A 24,156-nucleotide genomic window follows, 5' to 3' on the forward strand; every position below is an offset into this window, starting at 1 on the left:
TGTTGGTTTTTCATAGCACTTTCTCAGAGGAGGCCTCATGGCCAATTGTCTGTATTAAAGCACTTACAGGGATTCTTGGATACTCAGGTTTGCAATACAATGCACACAAAGTTATGTTTTTGGAAAAGACAATAGCCATTTGAATATTTGGTTATGGTCCCAACTTCTCTGCCTCTAGGGCTGGATACTTCTTGGCATACTCATCTTATGTTTTGGCAGCAAACAAAACAGATATCAAATCCATAATTGGATACAAGAAAAGAAAGTTTTTACATTATAGAGAAAAAATGCCTGAGGAGGACGAGGATGTAAAGGCTCTTAAAAGCTAGCCATGTATATAATATTTTGAAAATAGTATTGGTATTTTAGATTCCATCGCATTTATTGTGTTCTCGATCTTTGAAGTTGTCTTCAAAAAAACCAATTGAATAACTCTTGAAGGGCATTCGTTTTTGTTGCTCCTCCTCCATGTTTGGTGCTTCGAAAGAAACACATATGTGGTTGGTAGTGAGATTTCTCCATACCTTGGCTATTGTAAGTTGCAGGGGCCCTTGCTCTTCCACAAAATAAGGCCCATGAACAAGACGAGTATGCTATGACAACCCAACAAGCAATAATCAGTTTAAATCATTAAACCTTGTTTTCAAAGCAGAAAGGTTCAAATTTATGTCTATCTTACCAAGTAGAAAGTAATATCATTTTCTCACCAAGCTTCCTTAATTGCTTGAAAAAGATTCACAATTGAACGTTTGTACTCTTTCGAATAGTTAGATGTTATCTTTTGTTCCCTAAGCATTTTTAAAAATATGTAAAGGTGTCTCCAAACCTCCATTTGTAGAAATGCAATTTGTGGTGTGCTAGCCACATTTGTTGTGATTCCACACAACTCTCTCCAGCACTCCCACAATGCATTCATTTGTTTACCAGTATGATTTCTTAGAAATCATCTAGCTTTTGCACCCCCCATAGAGACATTTTCTAAGACCTCTCTTGTTTTCCCTGAGGCTATTGGATCCTTTCTTAGGTGAACTTGACCTCCATGAAAACCCATTTTTGACAGTAAAGCCTCACATTTATCGATGGAGTCATCTGACAAAGATACTGGTTTTATTGAATATGCATAGTCAAGATGCAATCTAAGCAACTTATCAATTATTATAATCTCTACATGTAATGTACAAATATGAGCATTCCTTAGAGAGATTGAGAGAATAGGATCCCACAAGCTATCCACGTTTTTGAACTTGCTCAAATCTATAGAGTTCCGAGTCGGGGCTCTTCTTGCTGGCCGCAAAGTACTCCATTCTTTGGATCCCAAACTCTCCATGCAATAAATACAAGGATATTTTGCATTGGCCCCATTTCTTAATCCAAGCATACATTTGATACTTTTTAAGTCAGCGCTCATATGCCATTCAACATTAAAACTACCAACACCATTGACTATCAACAGTTCACCTTCACTTTGAAACTTTATAATATCAGGAATACCTGTATGAGAGAATAACCATTTCAAGATTTCATGACTTTCAATTGGTGCTTGGGCCGCACCAATCCACAAAAGCTCCATCTCGAATTGTATCTTAAAGTGTTGTTCTTGCCCCCTACTAGTACTGTAATCCAATGCCCTGTTCATGATACATACACTTACTCTTTCTATCTTTTGTCCCTTTTGAATTTGTGCTTCATCCAATTTTTGTGCAAACTTCAAAATACCACCACATTCTTGGTCAGTAAATTTAAACATATAGACCATTGCAATCTGGACTCTTTTACGATCAATCCAAATATTATTAAATGTGTTGTATTCAAAAAAGGCCTTTGTTTTATGTTTTCCATAGGGCATAGATCCTTCTATATGTATATACTCTGCAAAAACATCTGGAATCCTACGATTCATAGCAGTCATAGCAATTGAAACTACAAGAGGCCAAGGCAAACCGAATGCACTTATTCTATGACATTTAAGATTTGTAAACCACAATTTAGAGAGAGCACGATAACCTCTATGACTGATACCCATACGATCACATGTCTCCACTATTTCATTTGGTTTAACTGTTCCTTTTAAATCTTTCACTAACTCTTTCAGAGTTTGGCTTCTCAAGTCTACATTTTCAAGTGATTTAAGAATCCTTATAATGTCCTTCTTTGTTATGGTTTCTTTAATAAGCTTAATCCTCTCATCATTCTCTTGAATATTGATACCTGAAATATTAGAGACACATCTCTTTGCAAGATTTAGTCTCCTTTCCTTCACCCAACTACACAAATTCATTATATTTTTAAGTGGTTTTTTTCTCTATCTAAATCTTATTGCAGTTTCTTTGAAGCGCAATAATTTTTCTTGCAATGATTGATTGGAGTTTTCTAGATTATCAACCTTGTCCATTGGCTTAAAAATAGTTTTTTATGCCAATGTTAATGCTTCCTTCATTTCATGCATTTGTTCTCTACATGTAAAAGATGCAGAATATAACCTCATGCAATAGCCAAGCATCCCATCACAGCCATCTCCAACATACCTTATGAATTTGTGAATATTGTAAAATGGAGGATGTTTAACTGTAGAAGGGTGAGGATAAATATTTCCATCCATCCATAAGTCTACATGCTTCTTTCCTTGTAATCGCAACATGTTAGCTTCATCCTTGTCCAACAATGCTCGATGGTGTATACTCCTCCAAGATGAATAGATAGGATCTAGCTGAATACTAAGTTTATACTTGCATGGTGGGGTTGCGCTTGTATTGCTAGAAGAGGTACCGGTAAACATTTTGGTAGGGAACCCTAAACAGGGCAACAATATCATAGAGAAGGAAATAAAGAGAGGTGTAGGAAATGAATGTCGAGGAATAGACGAGCGATATCTTTTGGTGCGAAAGTTCAAAAATACAAGATTTTGCAATTTCCAAGAGAATAAGACTGAAAAGGTGACACTTAGCGTCCATTAAAGATTGAAGATATTTAATATCCGACCTCTTAAATGAATCATACATTCTCTCATTAATTAGGTTCAGGCAGCCAAATTTGGAGGGTTTTTCTCTTCTAAACCTCTTCTAATTATCAATTTAATCATTTTCTTATGAGTGCCATTTTGAAACGTTTTTGGCCCTAATGATTTCACTTTTTTTCTTCATGAAATACACCCAGAGTTTCCTTGAGCAATCATCAATGAATGTAACAAAACACTTATGCCACTAAGAGATACATTCTACATAGGCCCCTAAAAATTTGTATGCACAATATCAAGTATATTCTTACTCATGTCTCTATCATGCAAAATGGGTTGCCTTGCCTGCTTTCCAAACTGACATTCTTCACAAACTTTATACCACATAACACATTGCCTACTTTTACGGATTAGGCTTACCTCGACAAATTGTTACCTCCAATGTGGATATCTAATATGCCACCACCTAAGCCAACAATACATTGCCAGAATATTGCAATCCAAAACATTGCTTGAGACCCACCAGGCCCAAATGAATTAGTATTGCACTATTGCATTATCTTTTTTGGATGCATACTTCAACATGTGGCACAAATGCTTGTGCTCAACTTGAAACTCTTGTGAACATACTATGACATGTGTATTTGGAGACTTTGTTCCCAATGAAACAAGTAAGATCTCTCCCTTGCATTATGTTGTTCAAACCACCATTGAACATTGTGCAAATTTCCCTCGAATTGGCACCTATCTCATCTACTATGAACCCTTGAAAATCAATGCTTGGGGCCACACTTCTCTATCACTTCATTAAACTTTTTCCAAAATAAGACGTGCATCTATATCCTCTTCCTTCATCTCTCATATTGACACAGTCCATCAACACTTGTACACTACAAAAACACAAGGTAGTAACTGGATATTTAGGAGCACTATGTTTGTTTACTTCATGTTGTGATGATAAAATAGGGTAAGAGAAAATATCTTGATCATACATGTGTTGCCATGGTGTTCCAATCATTAATATGATGCACATGGTCGAAGCATATCCAACTATTGCATAGGTCCCCAGTGCCATTCCTTTGCATACAATTCACCAAGGCAACCCTTGACACTAGCCCTATCGTTGACATTTTGAATATAAAGTAGTTGGTATCATTGTCAATCAATTTCTCAAGAAATAGGCTACCATGAGAAAATCTATATGCACAACATTACTTTAACTTCAAAAGATGAGATTATATCCCTTGATTGTTCTCTGCACATGTTGCATGAACCATATGTTTGAATCTACATGAATGGAAAATTGAATAACATATATTGGGCCTCTTAATGCTATTTTATGATACATATTTATTTCTTGAATGGAATAATATGTGAAATGTTCCTCTGAATGAGTGGTTGGAGTTCCTCGAGCATTGTTAAGAGTTCAGTGTCAAACACGAGAACTCCTTGCTTGTGAACCAAGACACTTGTCACTATTCTTTAAGCCACATTCGTTTGCAAGTGTCGAGGCCCAGTTGTATTAAAGTCTCTTGACATTTTCTCTATGATTTGTTGAACCTCTTTTACATTTGCTCTACAGGTGCATCTTTGCACCTTGTAATTATGTATGCCTTGATGGATGAATAGTTTTACATTGTGCTTGCTAACATCACATAATACACTATACACTTGCCCTTGGAGAGCAAAATAGGGGGATACTTGCTATAGAAGCATCCAAGGCTTCTGAGACCATTAGTTGACATTTAGACATCCATTATGTTGATATTAAGTTTTTGTGTATGACATGAGTTGGGAGTTAATTCATAATATATACTCATAATAGGGTACAAAAGGTATGATTGCTAATAATATCCCACAATGCTTTTAAAGACCTTGTAAACAAAGAGTCTTATATTTGTCCATGCCACATGGTTTAGTTGAGAAATTAAATAGCTAGCAGAATTTCTATTTGGACACTCTAGTTCCCCGATGCATTTGCTATAATGAATTATTCCAAGGAATGCCATCAATGTCAATGTGGGCTTTGTCTAGCAATGGTCATTGTACTTTTGCTCCATATCTTGCATAGGATGCATGTTTTTTGCTATCAGTAGCTCATAAAACTAGAATTTCCTCCACTCTCTCTAGAATACTCATATTTTGAAGCAACCGATGCAAGACTCGGTGTGACCCTCCTAAAGACATTATGTAAGCAACAACACTTGTAACATAAAAGGATGGCCCTATCTCTCCTCTTCCACATCAAGTGTGATTGAGCTGGTCTTGTTTTTTAGCATGTTCGAGGGGGGGGGGGGGGGGGTGGGGGGAGATGGTGTGTCATTCTTCCAATGCTTCAAGGGCTCTAGGTGAGGTCCACTATAGGGAAAGGTTGCTACATAGGCCCATTTCCTTGTTCGACAAGATATTCTATGAGACCAAGGTGTCTAGAATATATACATGCTAACCTCATGGTCACCATTATAATGGATTTGTACGCTTTGTATTCGGCAATTCACATGGGTAATAGCAAGAACACGTCCCACCATCACCATTGCAAATGTCTTCCTCCAATCCCAAGAATCTTTTGTTTGTATTATGCATAATAGGTTTGGAAAAGTGAGAGATCGTGTATATACGGACCTTTGTCCTTGCGTTTGGTGTAGCATTGACGATGGGTCCATTTTCCAAGCCATCTACACATACATGGATACACATGTCAGATATGAGAGTGCCATCTACATGAGAGAGAGAGAGAGAGAGAGAGAGAGAGTGTGTGTGTGTGTGTGTGTGTGTGTGTGTGCATAAGTGTGTGCATGCACGTGCACATGAGAGAGATTGATGCACATATATGCAAGAAAGATTAAACTGAGGGGGTGAGAGATCTTTTGTCCCGATGTCTATAGTCCACAAATTTAGGGGGAGTATCTCATAGGAAGGGTGTGGCCTTATATAACCACTTTGAGATAGTGGAGCATTAAATGCATGTCACAAAGAGAGAGAGAGAGAGAGAGAGAGAGAGAGAGAGAGAGAGAGTGTGTGTGTGTGTGTGCATAAGTGTGTGCATGCACGTGCACATGAGAGAGATTCATGCACATATATGTAGGAAAGATTAAGCTGAGTGGGCGAGAGATCTTTTGTCCTGATGTCTATAGTCCACAAATTTGGGGGGGGTATCTCGTAGGAAGGGTGTGACCTTATATAACCACTTTGAGATAGTGGAGCATTAAATGCATGTCACAAAGAGAGAGAGAGAGAGAGAGAGAGAGAGAGAGAGGAGATGTGAGCTATGAAGATACAACCATGGGAGAGGGGTTTGGACATAATATTTTTCACTTAATATTGGGGCACTGACAACCCCTTCTTTGGTAACAAAATAATCCTAGCGCGCGCGTGCACACACACACACACACACACACACACACACACACACACACACACACCCTCTATAAAAAAATTCAAATATCTTTGCATCACATTCTCTCCCCCTCTCTTTCTTACCACCTCAATCAACTGCCTTCTTTATATCTCTTTGATCATCGGCTACCCCTTTTTTGACATATAATTTGGACACACATGTCCTCTCTCTCTCTCTCTCTCTCTCTCTCTCTCTCTCTCTCTCTCTCTCTCTCTCTCTCTCTCTCTCTCTCTCTCTCTCTCTCTCTCTCTGTGCATGATTATGTATATCCCTCTATTGCCTAATATGTTAGCTCACCATTATCTATTCAAACCAAACTTTTCTGGCCCTTGCCAAGATTAGGACCAAGCATTAGTTAATAATATTGACCTTAAACACTACTTAATAAGACTATTTAACACTATTATTAATAAAAATAAAGCTATATTCAATTAAAACTATTATTATTATTCATTAATAATATAATTCTATTCAAGCTAAATAATGCTAAAAACTAATTAACTAAATCTAATGAACTACAACGAGTTAACTAAGTAAATAAACATTAATAGCTGATAGTTAATAAATAGCAATAGTAATTACTATTATTAATACTTGATTTTAGTATTATTATAACGAATAGCCAAATAATTAATGATTTATATTAATAGTACTAATATTATAACTAGATAAATATTTATTAATATTAATATTATTAAATACTCTAACTAATTAATAATAAAAATAAATGATGAATACTAATTAACTATTATTACTTAGCTAACTAAATAAATTTTGATAGCTAAAAGTTAATTAATAGTAGTTCATAGTAATTCTTTAAGTAGTTAGTGATGAATTTTACTTGTATTAATTAATACTATTAATAGTACTCTAATACTATTAAAAATTAATAATATAATTTATTTTAGAAGTAATTAATATTTAAGGATAATTAATTAATACTAATAAACTAGTACTAATAAACTAACTAATTGATAGTATTAGTTATTATTGATAGTAAAAGTAACTAATATTATTAATAATTAACTACTACTAATACTAATTAATGATAAATTAATTAACTATTAATTTAAAAATATTAATTAATTATAATTAAATAATACTAAATTACTACTAGTTAACTAATTAAAGAAATAATAATATTATACTACTAATATTAACTAAGTTAAGTCACTAAATAAAGATTAATTAAGTAACTAATCCTAATATTAATTGAGTGACAAGTAGATAACCATGAAAATTTAATTAAAAAATTAGTTATTTACTCAATAATGATAAAATTAATTCATTTTTTAGAACTATTGATTAATTAAAACTTTAATTACTACTATAAATACTATTAAAATCATAAATAAATAAATAAATGGATGTATAATAAGTACTCTTATAATTTTAATTAATTAATTATTTAATTATAGTATTAATTATAATTTTGATTAATTATATTTAATTATGTTTTAAATTTTTTTCTACTAATACCAATTAATAAATTGGTTATTTTTAATAAGATAATTAATTACTTATTTAACATTATTAATTTATTATAATTATAATTAAGATATATCTAGTTTTACTTAATTAATGAGTCTAATTATAATATTATCTATAGTTGTATTGAATTAGATCTAATTAGAAATTAGTTTTAACTAGTAATACCAATACTAATTATTAAATTAAATTTTTGTTTAGTAAGGATGAATTGATTATTTATTTGACATTAATAATAATTAATTGTTTAAATATTAGTAATTAATAGTAGTTAACATTAATAATAGTAGTTAATATTCATATTAATAGTATCAATAACATACATACATACATACATACATACATACATACATACATACATACATGTAGAGAGAGAGAGAGAGAGAGAATCACATACCAAGAGTCATAAAAACCAATCGCAATGTGCATGGCCCCCCTATCTCTCTCTCTCTATAGGAGAATCTCAATCTAGCTTTGTTCTTACTTGGTCATTGTGTTTACTTAATTAATAATTGGTTAATGATGGTAGGAAATCTAAGCCTATAATATATATGCAAGAAGTAAATTTTGAAGTGCAAGACAAGTACGATATAGTTGTGTGGCCAATCGAACAAAACCGGGCACAACTCTTTGACTCTAAATTAGAAACTAAGTGAGCCGTGTGTATTACAATGTTAATAAAATGCTTATTAAGAAAACTCGATATTTGCTAAGAGTTGCAGACCCTAGCCTTGGAGATAAGTGGTATTAGTAAGTTGCTACCTCTCAATATAATACCCTTACATGTTGTATAAGGTAGACCCCACGGGGTTATGCCATCTTGCCAATGCATTCCACAAATGTAATAGTGATTTTTTTTTGACAAGTTCATGTATGGACAGTTGGAAAGGGAGCTATACAAACTTTGCCAGAGCAAGGACTGGGTAGCCCTGGAGGATGACTAGTGCATGTATGAGGATTACCAAATAGAGCAGCATCGAGATGAGGAGGTGTAATAGAGATAGCCTATCTTTGTCAACTACCTAGAAGGTGAACTCAAAGAAAAAAGAAACTCAAGAGAAACAAGGATCCAAAGCCATGGTAAGTAAAGTGACATACATTCTTTGGAATACATTACACTTTGTTGTCTCCTAGTAAGGAGACTATGCCCAGCAGTTTGTAGGAAAGTGAAACCAATAGTGTGGTAGCCCAAAAAGGAAAACAAAAGAGCAAGGAGACACCTACTATTGTTGAAGAAAGGCCACGCAAAGATCGGCCCTCATTGCTAGTTAATCTGGTTTCTCCACATCCTACATGTTTGAGATTTTAAAGTACTATAGCTAAGACATCTCTTGTATTCTTGTAGTAAAAAGATGTTGCTAAACACGACTCATAATCATGTTTATGTAGGCCTTGTGATTGATACCTAGTTTGTCTCCCCAATGATAGTGTGATGCATGGATTGGGAGATGGAATTCCATCATGGAACTCCCATACTAATACAAAGTCAATTGACAGCATGCATTTGGTTGATTGCATGCTCAATGATATATGGATGTTAATTTTCCTTACCACAACACACTTTATGGTAGAGATCATTGAGTAGATTATGGAGGATGGGTGCTGATGGATGGAATCATGATAGAGGTGTTGGGCCTTGCACATGGTACATGTTGTTCACAGTGAGATACGTATCTATATTGTTGGAGGCAAAGAGGTGAGAGGTTTAAAGTCATAATATGGTCATGTTGGTTTTTGTTAATGTATCACACTTGGTGGCTCCATTTACTAATTGCAATGGTTAAAACTAGTATATCATGCTTTGAAATGCGGGTACATATGGTATATATTGTAGCACACATACACTCAAACATCAATTATAGAGCAACTATCCCTTCAAAATTCAAAAAAGACAATATTACTATGGATAAGTGGGTGAGAGATACACCACAAGCCCCAATGAGAGGTTGGTATAAGATCCATTGTTGTTAAGCTATTGCAGAGTTGTTTTCTAGGCATTTAGTAGATTCCTAATCCCTTAGTATCAATACTGCCTAGTATAAGTGGCATGCAACATGGTAGGGATTTTTGGAACTCATTTTTGTAAATACACACAAAAGAAGGGGACACCATATTAGTTTGCAATGTCGAATGTGATGGCATTCAATCAATAGTGCTAGATTCCAATAGACAATTTGCATGCCTATAGTATTGCTTTGTTGCTAAAGATTGGAGATTTTTGAGAGCAAAGGTAATATGTTTACATAGAGTCATAGAATATTTGATCGTAATGTAGCTCACTTTTTCAACATACCAATACATACATGCTCCCCTTTCCACATGCTCATATACAACTTCCCCCCATAACCCAAAAATTCATTGTGTTCAATGTGAATGGGGTACTTCTACATAGGTGGCCAAAGTAAAAGGGATCATTACTAGTGAAGCCCTTGGAAGTCGATTACATGTACTAGGTGATTTTGAGGACATGGCTTGCTAATTTTTGAAGGAAATATCTACCTTGTTTGACATTGCCATTTGGAGCTCAATGGAGAAGAACAACTTGAGCAAGCTACTCCGATTGGTTAGAAGTGATTGTGTAAATTTGACAAAGCAAGCACCAATATTTGTATTTCAATATGGATAAGGCATGTGCAAAACATCTCCCACAACCATTTCTTTTAGAAGGAGTCACATGAAGCCCCCTTTTTTGAAACTTTTTGATGATATTGATTGGTCATACTTTAGCCCAATAATGACATTTGTGGATGACAACATGGTGGAGAAGATGCAAAGAAACCTATCTACCCCCTTTATATGCCCACCCTCATTTAAGGGAAATCCCATATGCTATCCTCTTGGAACATATGCTTCTCTACTTGACTAAGCTAGCATGTTTTTATGAGATAGTCTAGGACTTTATTAGGGATTACCCATTATACCCTCTAGCAATGGATCTTGATTAACATTTGATGTACACAATTAATGTGTACATTTGGTTTGTGCAAACTGCTTCATCATCTTGCAAATGTAGTTATGGACTTAGCATACCTTTTCCTAATTATTTTATTGTTCAAATTTTTGAGTGTTGAATGGTAGAGGATTGGAAGCAATAGCTAGAACATGTAATGAGCAATACATAGCTATGTTTTACAAAGACGGTTTGGCAATTGCAAGGGTTATTGTAAGCATAATCGAATGAGGATGAGAGAGAACCACAGAAAGAGAGAGGAATGATCAAGTGAAGCAAATTGCGTATGTGGTTTTACTCATGTGTGCACACTTGCAATACTAATACTTATTAGGATGTGTAAACAAAGCATGTGCAAAGAATCGAGGGAGGGGTGGAATGTGAATGTATATGTGCATTTGAATGTATATGTGCACAATCAATTGAGTATCGGTGAGATAATATTGTTGTCCTAATATCAACTATTTATTAATATACCAAACTGTTTGATATCACACCTCCTTGTAATAAGTTCACACAATAATGTACAATTGAATGTAGAGTTTAAAATATTTGTGTTGTAGTTTCGCTCATGTATGCACAATTGAAGTACTAATATATCATGATGCAATTGCAAAACACGCACATAAGAACGTAGAGGAATGTGAATGTATACATGCATGCATAAGAGCATAGAGGAATGTGAATGTATATATGCATGCACGAGTAGATGTGCACGATTAAACAAGTACCAATGTGATATTGTTATTGGCTAAATGTAACTACTAAAAGTGTCTGACATAATGGATCTCATGCTAATCCTTAACCCTTGCAAAACTAAAGGGTTATTTTAAATGGATGCATAACTTGAATCCATGTGTGATTCAGAGAGAGAGAGAGAGAGAGAGAGAGAGAGAGAGAGAGAGAGAGAGAGAGAGAGAGAGAGAGAGAGAGAGAGAGAGAGAGAGAGAGAGAGGTACTTGAGGTAGTTAACATGGGGGGAGAAACATGGGTGGAAAAGAGATCGGAGAAAGAGACCAAGTGCTGATGGCAGTGGTGGTGGTAGTGGCAGTGGTAGAGGTGCTGGTGGCAGTGGAGAACCATCAGTAGAGGAGGTGGTGGTGGAAGAAATGGAGGTGGTGTTGGGGGTAGTGATGGATGTGGTAGTGGAGGAGGTGTTGGTCATAATCGTGGTGGAGGAGGTTCTAGTGGAGGTGACAATGGTGGTATTGGAGATGGTGGTGGTGGCAATGGACTAGTAGTAGTGGTACTTGATATATTCCCAATAGAAAAGAAGGAATAAGTGGACAATGTGGAACAAGAATTGGAGGTTGCCTAGAAAAGGTCACTCAAAAAATTCACTTCTTATGTGCACTTGTAGCTCTACAGCTAAGGGAAAATTGAGAATTTTCATACCATAGATAACTCTTTATAAGAGATTCATTTCCCGATAATGGAGGAAACACGATGCTATCTTGATGTAAGCCTTATATGAAAAACTATTTTCACTGTCAACAAAAGTTGAAGAAACTTGTACCTTTAGAGATAACTATTTTGAAATACATTAAATAAATAGAAGCAAGGAGAATGATGGGCAATGGTAGATTTTTCTTTCATGAGGGTTTGCCAAAAAACATCAAGTGGGATATTTTGAAGAAGCTTTAGGAGTTGTATTTAGTGAAAATTCATAAAAGCAAGGAAGAGAAGTTGAAAACTCTTGGTGGATGCTAACAATAGGATCCATGGGATACGTGGTTCAATGACAACCTTTTGTTTATCCAATTGGTAACTCATTTGAAGTTCTTCGATCGTGTTTTCTTTATTGCCTACATTGTTGAGACTCTCAAAAGCTAGTATCACCATAATGATGGCACAATGGCTATCCCAAGGATGCTAGAGTAAAAAATGAACTAGCCAAACAAGGATTCTTTAATGCCCTTGCGGTACTCTTTATAGAAGTTCCCAATGGCTCAAACCGAACCAAGTTCCCCTTCATAGCTAGATACACCCTGGAATATTGATGTTTGTCTTGCCATTTAGTCCAATTTCTAATTTTCAAGGGTAAGTATAATGAAGACATGGATCTTCATGTAGCATAGTTCATGTTGCATGTTTAGCCAACAATGCCAAGAGCCCAAAGCATTGGCTTGTAATATTTCCTACCACTTTCAAAGGCATAGCATTTTGATGGTATGAAAGAGAGGTAATAGAAACTTCTGATATGTGGGGTGAACTCAAGCAGGTTTTCCTCACCAAGTTCAGACATGAAGGATTTGAAGAGCAAATAAGAGAGTAATTTATGAATCCAAGTTAGTTGACCAGAGAAGGAATCAAATTTTATGTCTCTAGAATGGAGTCAATACTGAAGAGATGGTCTAAACATAACCTAGATGAGGAAATTTAGAAGGGAGTATTCCTATAAGGATAAAAAATAGAGATTCAAAATTTTATGGAGCTAAGAAGACAAGTAAATTTGCAAGTTATAGTCAAAGGTGCTAGATTGTATGATGAAGTTGAGGCGAGATTAACTAGGAATCAAGGAAGAGGAGTCTTACCTCCCTCAATCCCAAGAGCAGTATATCCCCCTAATCTAGTTCCAAGGACTATACCCTACCCCCATTAATAGGTGCCTATAGTGCCCCAATATGGTACTCTAATCCAATAGTGGCTACAAACAATGCCTCCAATGATGGCTCAACCTCAATAGGAATGGCCTCACATGATCTCACAATAACAATGGAATTGTGTTGCTAACTAGAGTCAATAACAATAGCCAATCCAACCGAGAGCTTTGAATTAGGATCAAAATAGAGCCCCTTCTACAACAACCCAACCTATGAATGTGATGATCACAGAGACTCCCTATAAATCCACTATAAGTGCATCAAGAGGAGAAACTCTAAATGACTACTAATCAAAATCTAGTAATATAAAAAATGAGTTAATGGATGTGATAATTTAACAACTATAGACTGTGAAAGTGAATATTGCTAGTGTTTCCAATCTCATGAGCTCAACCACCACCAGAGGTGCCCTTAGGTCAAACACATGGTGTGAAAATTTCCATCAAGCAAGAGATCAAGCCACTAAATGTACTAAAAAACTAGTAATCTCAAGATTCTTTTGTTTAGTATTGCTTGACAAAGAACCATATAGAAGATATATTCTCTTTGAAGAAGATGCACGATAGAAGAAAGAAAGAAGAGGAAGCAATGCCTAATCTATTGGAGTATAAAAATGAAAACCCAAGATATTGTGCCAAAACCTAGAGACTTCAGATCCAACTTTGACCCTAGAAGATTCCCATCCCAAAGTTATAGAGGATGATAGTTTGGTGGTGTGGCCAGAGTTATTGATGTGGTTAAGATGGCCACATTTCCTCAAACTCCCCTAATCCCAAATGATCAATGGGCTACAAGCTATTATGTAGTTAGATTCAAAGGAGTGGGCCACATTGCAAAGGATTACCCAAGTCTACCAATCTCTATAAGTGCAAGCACCTCAAATAGCCAACCAAAGATACAAGAATCTACATGCAACTTTTTAGAGTTGAAAGTAGCCACGATTATGTATGCTAAGAAAAAATAAGCAATAGTTCCAAAAGAGAACGTTCCACCAATAAAGATAATAAAATTCAATCCCCCAATAGAACCACATAACAATACAATAAACTTCAAGCTCCCAATGGAGGCATAGACTAGTACAATATATAACAGTGCAATATAGAGCAATCCAATACAACAAGGGACTCCAAAGACAATCCAGGTGGTGGGACAAGAACAACCAAGAGTCACAAGAGGTGGACATACATTCAACCTTAGGAGAGGTAGAACTACACTCCATTCTTGAGAAGAGCGATAAAATCAAAATGGATATCACCCATTTCCAAACCACATGGAAAAGTCAATAGGACTCATACAGGAATATGACCTTATTAAGGATCTTGATATATTCTAGCCGAACTTGATATTACATTAGTTATTAGTGTTGTTGCCTATCTACCAAAAAATATTCAAGAGTATCCTAACAAGAAGATGAGGATTGAGGATTGCGAATTTGGTGATTGTAACTATTTAGAGCTTGTGAAAAAAGTGGATGTGGCCAATGCCTTCTTGGATCCTCGAACTTCAAAGACTGATGTATGGATTGAGGGATGTTTTATCATAGATGCATTAATTGATGGAGATCCTTCGGTGAACATAATGATAGATGTGATGATGAAAGACTTGGGATTACAATTCATGCAATCTACTTGGTGGCTTATGTGATTGGTGAATCAAAGTAGGATAAAGCCTTTAAACATCCTACCCTATGTCAAGACAACCCTTGTAGGAAGAGATTACTAGCTAACCTATTTGATAGTAAAATGCAACACATAAGTTGTGATGTGAAATTGGAAAACTCCCTAGGTCAACAAAAATTAGGTTGCTACTTGCATGTGTGGCTGTTGATGTTGTGGTTCAATATAAAACTTGAGCTTTTGACAAGCTAGGAGCTTGAACATTACTTTAGTTTTGACTTTTCATAAGACATATAACCTTGGTTTCCAAGATTGCTTATGTGTAAAGGTTGGAAAGGAATTGGATCAAGAGGCTTAGAAAACATGAGATGAGATAGAGTTTTCCAACCCTTAACTCATGCACTTCATAGGAATAGGGACACAAGCACTACACGTCACCTGTTAGAAGTCTGAAACAAAGACAGACAGGGTTGGACTCAACAGTGCAGAGCAATGAGCTCTCACACATTTCTTCTATTCTTTCATTCCACACATCACTAAAGAGAATAGTTACAACTTAAGGTCTAGGACCATTCACACCAAACAACTAAGTCCTAACCACCAACTTATTTAATGTCCGCATCATGTAGTACAGTTGGACAACTCAAGTGTCGGTATGGTCATACTAAAGATAGTAGATCAAGCTTGAAGTCTTAACACTCCCCCTCAAGCTCAAGACAGCATCTGCATACTAAGAAGCTGTCTAAAAACACTGAACTTATCTTTACCCAAGGACTTGGTAAAGATATCTGCAACCTGCTCATCAGTCTTCACATGCATGAGATCAACTTGTCCTACAAGAACCATCTCTCTGATGAAGTGGTAGTGTACCTCTATGTGTTTCGTTCTGGCATGATATACTAGATTCATGGCCAAGAGTACACTAATCAGATTATTAACTTCACTGGAGCATCTACCTGTATATCCAAATCAGCCATAAGCTTGAGCAGCCATGAAATCTTGCATGCTGCCAATGCAGCACCCCTGTACTTTGCCTCAGTACTAGACAATGCAACCGTTGGTTGCTTCTTGCTTCTCCAGCTGATCATGCCACTTCCAAATCCAAAAGCATATCCACTCGTAGATCTATAGTCATATGAGCATCCTGCCAAATGTGCATTCGTGTATCCAATGAGTTTCAAGGGCTTATCTCTGACATAAAATAGCCCATACTCTACAGTGGACTTAACATATCTCATAATGCGTCTAGCTGCCTCCAAGTGCAGCTTTCTAGACTTCTGCATAAACTAGCTTATGAGCCCTATAGCATAGCTCAAGTCACACCTAGTGATGGTCAAGTAAATCAGACTTCCAACCATCTACCTGTACATAGTCACATCCTCTACTTCAGCTCCAGTGCTCATGTCTAGCTTGACATTCTGATCAAGAGGTGTATCCAATGGTTTGTATTCAGCCATGCCATACTTCTTCAGCATTTCCATGGCATAGTGCTTCTGCATTAGCCATAAACCATTTTCAGCCTTGATCACCTCAATACCCAAAAATTACTTCAATTCACCTAGATCTTTCATGTCAAATTCAGATTTTAGCATCTGCATAACATGCTGTATCCCCCAAATCATCATCACCTGTGATTATCAGGTCATCAACATAGATAACCAACACTACCAAGCCTTCGTCTGTCTTTTTCATAAACAGATTGTGATCAACCCTGCCAAAAACAAATCCCAAGCTTTGTAAGTAATTACTGATCCTTGCATGCCAGGCTCTCGGAGCCTGCTTTAGCCCATACAATGCTTTTTCCAGTTTACATACATAATGTTGAAAATCAGGGTGAACATACCCTTCAGGCTAAACCATATAAACATCCTCTGCTAAATCACCATTAAGAAATGCATTCTTAACTTCCATCTACTGCAATTTCCAGCCTTTAGCAGTAGCCAAAACAATCACAGTGCATATGGTTTCCATCTTGGCAACAGGGCTGAATGTTTTCTCATAATCAATTCTATACTGTTGGGCATACCCCTTTGCGACCAGCTTGGCTTTGTATCTCTCCACACTGCCATCTGACTTGCATTTGATTTTGTAGACCCATTTGTTGCAGCTAATGGTGTTTTTCCCTTTAGGCAGTGGCACAAGATCCCATGTCTTATTTTCAGCTAAGGCATTCATTTCTTCGTCCATAGCTGCACATCAGTTCTCATCTTTCACTTTTCAGCATATGTACATGGTTCTTTGATCTCCATCACTTTTGTCATGTAAGCATAATGCTCTGTAGAGTAGCCATTGTATGTCAACCTGTCTACAAGGTATCTGACCCTCTGTGAGCATCTAGGCTGTGGTGCATTGCTCGATTCCCCTCTCTCATGAGGCGGAATTACTTGCTCTACCTTGTGCCAGGCATATAGACAGCCAGAATACCAAGTTCACTGTCTAAAGTGTCAACAGACTCATATCCAGAAGTCATTCTACCAGGTGTCATCATACCAAATGCATCCTCAGTAGCTTTCTCTTTTCCTTTGTTGTCCAAGACATCATATCTCCCCCTCACTAACATACTGGTGTCAGTGGATGGTGAGCTCCTCAATCTCCCTGTCCCATGGGTATACTGTTTGACCACTAGGACCTGTCATAGCAGTGCTCTGCTGCGAATCAATTGTAGATACATGAGTAGAAGGCATATCCGATGGCACTGCAAAACTGGTGATACATATCAAGAACCCATCTCATAAAAAATAACATCCTTGCTCACCAAAGTCTCCCTAGTAGAGGGATCATAGCATTTGTAAACCTTCTTCTCCTGCAAATATCCAATGAAAACACACTTATGCGCTTTTGGATCCAGCTTCTTCCTTTTCTCATCTGGAATGTGCACATAAGCAAGACAGCCAAAGACTTTCATGTGACTTACATCCGACTTATAGGCATACAGTCTCTCAAACGGTGTCATCTCATGAATACCTACAGTGGGAGTCCAATTCAAGATATACATGGATGTCGTGATAGCCTCAGCCCAATAATAGAGCGGCATCTTCTTCTCATTCATCATGGCACGAGCAGCTTCCATCAAGACCCTGCTCTTTCTTTTAGCTACCCCATTCTACTGAGGAGTGTAGCTTTTGCTACAGGTAAGCTGCCTACGTATGCCATTTTCAGCTAGAAAATTATCAAACTCCTTCCCATTGCTATGTGAACTCAAGCAAGAGATATAGCAGTCAAATTCCTTTTCAACCTGCTTTTTAAATTGCTGAAAAACAACAAACACTTCATCCTTTGTCTTCAAAATGTAAACCCAAGTATAGCGACTGTAATCATCAATGAATGTCACATAATACTTCGAGCCTCCCATAGATGCATTATGGGATGGCCCCCAAACATCAGAGTGCACTAACTGCAATGGATGTGTACTTTGCCTTACATGCCTGACAAATGGTAACCTTGACTGCTTACCAAAGTGGCAAGCATCGCATACATGACCAATATCTGAATATTGGAACTTGGGTAAACCTCTAATAAGTTGTTTTTTCTGCATAATTTGCAGCCTTTGCAAATTTACATGCCCCACTCGCTTGTGCCAAATTTCCAAATCTCTGATAGTGCTAGAACCATGGGCAAACATAGCTGAATTCAGCTCTAGCAGAGTAGCATCAAGAGTAAACATTCTGCCATTCCTGTGACCGCAAGCAATCAATTTGCATCCATTACCAAACTCTTCAATAAAGCACCCATGCTTATTAAACCTAACCTGCAAGTTTTGCTCGGTCATTTGACCAACAGACAGTAATTCGTAATCGATGGAACATACAGTACATCATGCAAAATTTTATTTCTGCCATCATGAACCACAAGAGGCACTTTTCCTTTATGTTCAATGCTATGCTACGTGTCATCACCTGTACAAACATAGCCATGTTTTTCAGCCACCATATTAGTGAACCAATCACCGTGAGGGGTCATGTGGTTCGATGCCCCTAAATCAATATACCAAACTGCATCATCAGTGGATTTTTCAGCAGCTCTGTCTTTTACATACTGCATGGCAAACAATCTATCTCCTGAAGTATCATGTGCCTGACTAGACGTAACAAAGTGTCCATGTTGTTTGCCTTTATGATTGCCTTGCTTCTTCCAGCAGTCTCCTTGGTAATATGACCATACTTCCCGTAGTAATGACAATCCTTATCCTTATTCGGATTGCCAGATGGATGTTGCTATTGCCAGAAGCCTCTACCTCTAGGGCTAGATCTCCCCCTGCCTCTAAAGTTTCCACCACCTCTTGCATTCAATACATGCTGGTTGTTATTGCCATAGGATGCATTCTACTGGCCTCCTCTGCCAGATCCATAGCCTCTACCACGGCTACCATGGCCGGGTTGATTGGAATAGAAAACTGCATCCTTGTTTTTAGAACTACTAGATCCTGTAGCCAAGCCAAGCTTAACCTCTTCATGGATAAGCAATGCAACTAGCTCATTGAAATCAGGCATTTTAGCCCTCACAGACACAGAAGTGTCAAAAGACTTATACTCAGGCCCCAAGCCATTCAAAGTCACAGCAACCATGTCTTCATCTTCAACCTGTGAACCAACAGATGCCAGCTGATCCGTAATGGTCTTAACCTCCGTGACATATTTTTGTATAGATCTGCTCTTTCTCTCCATGTTGTTGAACTTCTGCTTCAATTGTATCTTCCTGGCACTTGTGGTTGTGCCATAGTACTTAACCAAAATGTCCCATGCATTCTAAGGAGAGCTGTAGTTCATTATCTGCATTACCATAGCATCTGAGATACATAAAGAGAGCCAATGCAAAACTCTACAAGCTCTTTCTGTCCAAGCTCGGTGTAATCGTCTCTGATTAGCCGTGGGTCGGGAGCTTAGGTTTAGCTTCTGCTCCAATCACCAACTCCCAGTAGCCTTTCCCTATTAAGAAGTTCTCCATGCGGAACTTCCATATGGCATAATTGTTACTGTCAAGCTTTTCCCCCACTATCTGGGTTATGTTATCAGTCCTCTCTGCATTAGCCATATTGTACCAGACAATATTTAGTCACCGCTTGACTTCCTGCAAGCCAACAAGTATGACTGACCAAGTTCAATCCTCAACTGTTTATAACAATTTTTTGCAATTAATTATAGTAAAAAACCAAGGTATTTCAGCCCAATGACAGCTCAAAATAGACCACAAAAAAGTGGTCTAACCCATAGGTATAACAATCAATACATATGCTATGTAGTTGCTTCAGCTTAAACTCCTGCAACCTCACTACCAGGGTAAATACATACAGTCTGAAAACTATAAACTGTGAGTAACCAGTAGCAATTTCAAGGCCAAAATCAATGTGTATACATGTCATACATGTCCCAAACCCTCCAGAATATCTGCTAGTACATGTGGCAGTCCAGATATTAGCATACAGGTACAAAACAATGCATAACCAGCAAGTACGGTTATCAAATAACTTGTTCACATATAAAAGTCAGCAAATACTCAGTGAAATCAAGCTTTTTAGTCCAAAATAGCTCACAAACATGCCATACATCCATTTGAAGTATCAAGGTCACTGCATGACCATATGGGCACCCATAGACAAGCTATCTTCAATAGCCAGTGGCATACATTGCATTTACAGTTTGTACCCAGCTAAGACAATGTAAATGCATTCAATTTCAACTTCAGATTTCAGTTTTTAATCATACTCAATGCCCGATTCAGTGCTCCAAGCCTTCCCAGACATATTCCCAATAGCATATAGTTGTTAAAGATCAACAGTGTCATAACATGCTTCAGTAGAAGATGATGATTGCTACCCACATTCAATGACAATTTTCAGCCTGTCAATGGCTTCCAGATCAGAATATTTCAGTCACAAAAAACCAGCTCCAACACATGAGAACATGTACATACGGCCTCCAAGCAAATTTCTAAGTCTTGTTGATGCTTTTGGGCATGACTAGGAGCTTTAGTAGCTCAATGATGATCAAATGCAAGCTTTCCTTTGACTTTCCCAATAGTTCAGGACTATTTTACAAATTTGTATACTCTGATTCCAGCTCATAACAGAGATCCAACACAAGAAATAGCTTCTTGTAGTCTTCAAGTACCTTCCAAAGTGTGCAAACATGCTTTATAGCACTTTGTAGATGATCAATGGCTTGATTTTCAGCACAGAGGCAGCCTTTTGTCCTGGCACAAACACTCTGGCAGCCTGAGGAGTTCACAACAGCAAGCTTCTTCACAAATGATGTTCAATGCCTTCTCCAAGATATTCAATAGAGCCTTTGAAAGACTCCAAACAAGTCAAGAACAACTCTTGAGCAAGTTCAAGACCAAATGAAGCAATGCATACCCTGTGTGAGCAATGGTGAGAAATGACATGCAGTCCTCTTCTCTTTTCAACCTTGGTAGGTCAGGCTTCAGGTCTTCTTCCCGCATGCACTCCACAGAGCCCAGTCATGGGTGCTCTGATACCATGTTAGAAGTCTGAAATAGAGACAGAGAGGGTTGGAATCAATAGTGTAGAGCAATGAGCTCTCACACATTTCTTCTATTCTTTTATTCCACACATCACTAAAGAGAATAGTTACAACTTAAGGTCTAGGACCATTCACACCAAATAACTAAGTCCTAACCACCAACTTATTTAATGTCTGCATCATGTAATACAACTAGACAACTCAAGTGTCAGGTATGGTCATACCAAAGATAGTAGATCGAGCTTGAAGTCTTAACATCACCTTGTTGCGAACATTGCATTAAGGACTTCATATATCCCTACATCACAACTACTTCAATGCCATTAGGACGATGCACAAAAATCACACATTTTTTAATGCACTGCATGGTATGAGGCCTAGTAGAGCTATATCCAATAAACCTAGATGAACATGCATGAGAGAAGTGCCTTTTTCTATGATCACATCTTTTGATACTACACACTAGGGTAATCATACACTCAATAGGAACCCATGGGGTAGAAAGTAAGGTGGGTTGGTGAGTTGAGTGTCATGAAGAGTTTAGATTAGTTGTGAAATATAGGCATTTTATTATCATTACACATCATTAAATATATTGTGAGTGTGGGGAGGGAGAGGAGTTACATCATGCATTAAGAGGTGAGAACATGAGCATTAAAGCATTTAAAGCTAATCAAGGAGTTTTGCATGCACAAGGCATTAAGCACAATGCAAGCACAATGCATAAACAACCTTTTAGATTGCATGCATACTTCTATTCATTGCATATTTTCATCACAAATTTAGATGCTTGAGAACATTTTTTATTTAATTAGAAAAGAGAGAAGGAAGAGAGAGAGATTACATGTGAGAGAGGGGGCAGGGAGTAATTTAAAAGGGAAGAGGGAAGAGAAAGAGTAATAAAACTTGTGAATTGAAAAGGAGGAAGGAAAAGAGAAGAGGGAGAGAGAGAGAGAGAGAGAGAAGGGGGAGGTTCAGGAAGACCTTTGAAGGTTTGGGGCTTCCCGAATGTACAACTAACATAATATAGTAGTATAGATTTGTAGTTATATTTATATGCTCACTTATAAGTGTCTACATATACACGTGTTTGTATGCACGATTGATCTTTTATATGTAACTATAACTGGGTGAGTATATCAATGTATGCTTTTTAGATATGTGTTTGTGCATGTATTATTCATGTGCATGTGTGATTGGGTATGTGATTATATACGTAAATATATGCTAGCATTCATTGTGTGTAAAGAGGAACACTATTTTGCTTCACAGTAGCTTCGTCACTCTCTCTCTCTCTCTCTCTCCCTCTCTCTCTCTCTTCTCTTTGCCCCTCTCTCTCTTCTCTTTTTTCTTTCTTTTCTCTTTTATTCTTTTTTCTCTCTCCCTTCTCTTTTTTTCTTCTCTTTATATCTCTCTTTCTCTCTCCTCATTTTTCTTTTTTTTTTCTCACTTTTTTTCTCACTGTCTTTTCTCTCTATATTTTTGTGCTTCTCTCTCTCTCTCTCTCTCTCTCTCTCTCTCTCTATGTGTCTTTTAAAATTTAGTTTTTCTCTCTTTCTCTATCTATTCATTGTTGTTGTTGTTATTATTATTACTCTCTCTCCCTACTCATTCTCAAAGTATGTCAAAAAGATTTAAATTAAAAAATGTTGTTTAATTGAAAGAGGGGGAGACAAAAAAATACATTCAATTAAATGAGGGGGAGAAGAGAAACGTTAAATTAAAAAGAGGGAGGAGAGAGGGGGATAAACTTTTTATTTAGAAAGGGGGAGAAAGAGATTAAAAAACTTTCTGATTTAATTAGAAAAGGGAGAGGGAAGAGAGAGAGAGAGAGTATACATGAGAGAGGGGGGAGGAGGAAGGGAGTAATTTAAAAGGGGAGAGAGAAGAGAGAGTGATTACACTTGTAATTGAAAATGAGGAAGGGAAAAAGAAGAGAGAGAGAGAGAGAGAGAGAGAGAGAGAGAGAGAGAGAGAGGGTAGGTTCGGGAAGCCCGTTAAAGGTTTGGGGCTTCCCGAACATACAACCAATATAATATAGTAGTATAGATTTGTAGTTATATTTATATGCTCATTTATAAATGTGTGCATATACGAATATGTTCGTATGCACAATTGATCTTGTATATATAACTATGACTGCGTGAGTATATCATTGTATGTTTTCTAGATGCGTGTTGGTGCATGTGTTATTACGTTTGCATATGTGATTGGGTAAGTGAGTATATACATAAATATATACTAGCATTCCTTGTGTGCAAAGAGGAACACTATTTTGCTTCACTGTAGCTTCATTGCGTGCTCTCTCTCTCTCTCTCTCTCTCTCTCTCTCTCTCTCTCTCTCTCTCTCTCTCTCTCTCTCTCTCTCTCTCTCTCTCTCTCTCTCATTTTTTCTCTCTTCTCTTTGTCCCTCTCTCTCGCCCCCTTTTCTTTCCTTATTTTCTTCTCTCTCGATATCTCTCTCTCTCTCTCTCTCTCCTTATTTTTCTTTTCTTCTCTCTCTCTCTCTCAAGTTTTTCTCTCACTCTCTTTTCTCTCTCTGTATTTTTGCTTTTCTCTTAAATTTTCTCTCTTCTCTCTCTCTAATTCTTTTTCATTTCTCTCTCTTTGTGTCTTTTAAATTTTAGTTTTTCTTTCTCTATTGATTGTTATTGTTATTATTCTCACTCC

This window comes from Lygodium microphyllum, chromosome 24, assembly GCF_053477565.2.
Source record: "Lygodium microphyllum isolate KBCC chromosome 24, Lygodium_microphyllum_v1.1.10, whole genome shotgun sequence".
Classification (NCBI taxonomy): domain Eukaryota; kingdom Viridiplantae; phylum Streptophyta; class Polypodiopsida; order Schizaeales; family Lygodiaceae; genus Lygodium; species Lygodium microphyllum.